Source organism: Hordeum vulgare, chromosome 1H (assembly GCF_904849725.1).
Source record: "Hordeum vulgare subsp. vulgare chromosome 1H, MorexV3_pseudomolecules_assembly, whole genome shotgun sequence".
In the NCBI taxonomy this organism is placed as follows: domain Eukaryota; kingdom Viridiplantae; phylum Streptophyta; class Magnoliopsida; order Poales; family Poaceae; genus Hordeum; species Hordeum vulgare.
This window is the reverse complement of record NC_058518.1, coordinates 142,539,935-142,545,560: the sequence shown is the minus strand read 5'-3', so window position 1 is coordinate 142,545,560 and position 5,626 is coordinate 142,539,935.

Genomic DNA, 5,626 nt, shown 5'->3' with positions numbered 1-5,626 from the left:
CACCTCTCTCACCGAAGAAATATCAATCTAGTTGGCCAAACTATTTCAATAGTCCGGAGAGAATTACGAAGCTATCATAATCATGCACATAAGAATGATATTAGATTTTAGAAAACACTCAAATATTTATCATGAATAATATGAACATAAAACCAGAATTCATCGGATCCCAACAAACCCACCCCACAAAAGGAATTACATGATGTGGATCAAAGCGAAGATGTGATGATCATTGTATTCAAGACCAAAAGAGAAAGAGATTGCCATCTAGGTACTGCCAAGGACCCGTAGGTCTGTGGTGAACTACTCACACATCATCATGAGGGCAGCAAGGTTGATGAAGAGGTCCTCCAGGATTGATCCCCCTCCAACAGGGTGCCCGAACGGAGGTCCACATGGCCTCCCGTTGGAACAGAGACTCGCAACAGCGTAAAAAGTGTTTCAGGAGTCCTCTAGATTTTCTGCAATATTTGAGAATGTATAAGCTAGAGAATAGAGTCGGGAGGGCCTCGAGGGGACCACAAACCAGCAAGGGGCCCTGGGCATCACTGGGTTGGCTTGTGGGGCCCTCGTCTAGCCCCCAACCTTCCTTCAATACTCGTTGCTTTTCTTTTGGTCTAGAAGAAATATCCAAAAAATTTGAGGTCAATTGGACTTCATTTGGTATGGAAAACCTAAAAAGTGAAAAACATACAGAAAACAACAACCGACACTAGGCACTGAGTCAATAGGTTAGTGCTCGAAAATAATACAAATTTGTAAATAGATACCCAAAAATTATTCTAGAATGATAATATATAAGCATGGAACAATAAAAAATTATAGTTACGTTCGAGACGTATCGAGCATCCTCAAACTTAATTCCTACTCGTCCTCAAGTAGGTAAATTATAAAGACATATTTTTTGATGTGACATGCTAGCCATGATGTAAGCTTATGCATGTATTCTCATTGAGAAATGATGAATTAACAAACATTAGCATAGCGATACTTACAAGTATAAGCAACAAAAATCATTAATCTTTCAAAGTGTACGATCCTAAAAGAATGTTTTACCCCAATAATCTTATTATATTAGCAAGGATGGCTCCATCTTAACCACATTAATACAGATGTCAAGCACCACGATGTCCAAGTCAGGAAATTGGATCGTACCTTTTCAATATGCATCAACTTTTTATTCTTCATGCAATGCATGAGCGTGAACCATTGGACATAGCATATAGGTGGAATAGAATATGGTGGTAGGTTCCATAGGGTTAAAAGGTGGAGAAGATAGTCTCACATGAACTAGTCATACCGACGAGCTATGGATATGCCCCTCGATAGATATCGATGCAAGGAGTGAGTATTTCCATGCAAATGATGCACTAGATCTATAAGTGTATGAAAGCTCCACTGAAGCTAAGTGGGTGTGCACCCAACTTTCTTGCTCATGAAGACCTTGGGCATTTGAGGAAACCCGTAATCGGAATATACAAGCCAAGTTTATTTTGAAAAGGTTCATTTGGCCTCCCCCATTTTTATTTCCTTACTCGGACAATGCTCGTATAATGATTATCATGAAACTTTTATTTACTTACAACTCAATATGAAAACCGATAGGACAATATGAATCTGTATGAATGCCTCTGGCAGTGTACCAGGATATGCAAAGATCAAGCGTGACATGTATCAAACATATGATGAACGGTGGCTTTTCCACAAATACTATGTCAGCTATATATGGTCATGCAAAGCATTATGTTGAAGAACAAACTAGTCAGGTGAAATGATGATGAAATTTGGATGGCAACATATCTCGGAATGGCTATGGAAATGCCATGATATGTAGGTATGGTGGTTGTTTTGAGGAATATATAAGAGGTATTATGTGCAAAAAAGTGTGTCCTGTCATGGGGTTTGGATTTAGCGGTGAAAGTGGCACTAGTCCTCGAGGTGAGAATGGGCAATGCACGGTATCGAATAGGCTAGCAAATATGAGGAGGTGAGATTGCATATGTCCATGGTGTCACATTAGTCATAAATAAGTCTTGTACTTATTGCAATGTTTTATTAGTTTTATCACAAATAAAAGTACTACTCACATGCCTCAACGGAAAGGGTTGGTAGGAGTTAACTATCGCGCGACTCCGACTCAAAACAACACTAGGGTTTAACGAGGAATAGAAATACTTACACATCATTGCCATGCCCTTTAAATATTTTTAGATGAACAAGAAGTTTAATAGATCTTAATATAGACACCTCTATGAATTAATAATAATGCACTCACACCTTCTTTATATCACCTCATCAATATCATTAACCCATGACTTCTCTATATGTGCTACGTGACGGTTTTAACTATCATTCATTGAACACCTATTATTTTCGACCTAGTATTATGACCCATGAAAATTATAGTCACTATTTATTTAAATCTCAAACAAATATAAGTGAATAACCAGAGCATATTATTTGTATAAACATGCCACCGTGCTCAAAAAGATATAAGTGAAGTACTAGAGCAACACCTAAGCTCAAAGGATATAAGTGAAGCACATAGAGAGTTCTAACAAATTATGATTATGGTGTATCTCTCTCAAATAGGTGTGTCTAGAAAACTATGATTGCGGAAAAATTAAAGTAAAAGTAAACAAAAGCAAATGACGCTCCAAGAAAAATCCATATCATGTGATGAATAAATATGTAGCTCCAAGTGACATACTGATGGATTGAGATGAAAGAGGGGATGTCATTCGGGGCATCCCCAAGCTTATACGCTTGAGTATTCATGGAATATTCCCTTGGGGTTCCTTGGGCATCCCCAAGCTTAGGCTTTTCTTGCTCGTCATTCCTTTGCCCATCGGGATAATACCCCAAACTTGAAAACTTTAATCACATAAAACTCAACAAAACTTCATGAGATCCGTTAGTATAAGCAACATATCAAATACTTTTTTATGTTATAGTAAGTTTATTATTATTCTATTTTAGCATAGGTCATTGTATTATAACTTTTACATGCCTTATACCCCCTATTCAATCCATAGCATCATTCAAACAAGCAAACTATGCAAGCAAAAACAGAATCTGACTAAAATTGAGCAGTCTGTAGTAATATGTAATGAACATATACATATGTACCTCAAAAGATTCTGGAAACTTAGGACAACCTGAGGATTTTTGATGGAAATACTTTTTAAAATATTAAGCTTAAAGAGACGTTCCGGTAAATCTGAGAAATTCTACACTGGACATCAAAGTTTCTGTTTTTGCATTGTATCAATTCTACTCATCATACAAATAATCCCAAAGGCTTTACTTGGCACAAGCACTAATTGCAACATAAAAACACAATCATTACAGAGTCAATCAAATTTTTCATACAAACAAACATAAAGTAAAATACAAAAATAAAGATAACTATTGGGTTGCCTCCCAGCAAGCGCTATTGTTTTACGCCCCTAGCTAGGCATATTGCATAGTTTCAACTGTTGTCATCCTTGACTTCAAGCTCTTTAATAATACAAGCCTGAATAATAGGAACAATATAAGACTTGAGAATAGGATCGTTTATCAAGTTTATAAAATTGGGGTGAATGCTAATCGTTTTGAGATCTTTGTCCCTTTTGGTGGGATGTGTACTAATGATCTTAGGAATGTATATGAACTTGGGACTTTTGTTTTGAGAAGTACTAGCATTAGTTTTAGATGGTGTGAAGGCGGAACCCACCTTGTCGATCACCTCCTCCATTTTATCAATTCTACTCAATCTGTATTCTACCATCTCATCAATAATAGTATCCTTTTCCTTTAAAGTTTTCAAAGTCATTCCTACACGTGACCCAAGTGGAGTGATATGGTTATGTAATTTTTTGTCTAACTCCTCAGTTGGTTCATGAGTAATAATTTTCCTTTCAGTAGCATCACGCCTTTGCATAACATGCTCCAAGGTTAAATCGGTTCCATTAATGATAATGGGTGGTGCTCCAACAAGATTTTCAATGGCATTATAGGCATCCAAAGTGTTACACATTAAGAAGTTCCCACCGGTGGTGGTGTCAAGGACGAACCTATACCAAGTTGTCACACCAACATAAAAATTAGGAAACAAGGTAGTGGTGGATGGCATATTAGTTGCTTTATTTTGAGCTTAGAAAATCCTATACCAATCATATTTCAAACTTTCTCCTCTCCTTTGTTTAAAATTGACAACGTCATTTTTGGGAGTAACGCGAACAAAGTAAGAACTAGGCATGACTTTAAACACGATAACTAGTAACAAGCAAAGATAAATATTTTTGTATTTTTATTTTTCTATGAGACAAAATAAATATACCAGCAAATGAAAAGGAGAACAAGTGAATGAAAATTTGTGCAGAGTTACTAGGTAGTTGGTGATGATATACCCTCGAAACGGTGCGAGAAATCCTTCTTGATATTTGTGATGTGCATTGGGTTTTCCGTGAAGAGATACGGGTTATCGCAGCACAATGTTGGTAAATATTTCCCTTGGTTATGAAACCAAGGTTTATGGAACTAATAGTAATATCAACCAAAAATGTCTTCATTGGCTGTACATAAAAGAAAAATAACTTGCACCCAACACGGGCAAGAAGGTTGTCAATCCACTTGTACTTCTTATTTGCAAGCGACTGAGGTGTGTAGATAATTGTAGATAGTTGTAAAAAGAAAAATAAAATAAAATCAAGTAAGTGGAAGCAAGGTATTGATGGTTTTGTAAATATATGGTGAATAGACCAGGGGGCATTATTTTCCCTAGTGGCACCTCTCATGAAAAATAGCATATGGTGCGTAAACATATTATTGTTGGGCAATTGACAGAAAAGTGGATAGTTATGTGATTTTCACGGAAATGATCATGTTTATTTATGCATCACATCCATAAACAAATAGGCCGATTCCTGCATGTACCTATTATTATTACTCCACTAATCGATTGCTATCGAGCATGCATCTAGAGTATTAAGTAAAACAGAGTAATGCATGGAGAAAAGTGACATGATGTAGACAAAGTGAACTCAAGCAATATGAATAAACCCATCGTGTTATCCTTAGTAGCGGCAAAACAAAGATGCATCTTGTCCCCTTCTATCACTGGGATATAGAAATTCACGAGGTTGAACCTACTACAACACACCACTTTCACTGAAGAAATATCAATCTAGTTGGCCAAACTATTTCAATAGACCAGAGAGAATTACAAAGCTATCGTAATCATCACATAAGTACCATATTAGACTCCATAAAAGACTCAGATATTTATCATGAATAACCTGACCAAAAACCCACAATTCATCGGATCCCAACAAACGCACCGCACAAAAGGAATTACAACATGTGGATCAATGCGAAGATGCAATGATCATTATATTGAAGACTAAAAGAGAGAGAGAGATATTACAATCTAGGTACTGTCATGGACCCATAGGTATATGGTGAACTTCTCATTCATCATCATGAGGGAAGAAAGGTTGATGAAGAGGCCCTCCGTGATTGATCCACCTCCGACCGGGTGCCAGAACGGAGCTCCAAATGGCCTCCCATCGGAACAGAGACATGCGGTGGTGTAATAAAGTGTTTCCGGACTGCTTCTAGGGGTTTTGCAATATGTGTGAAT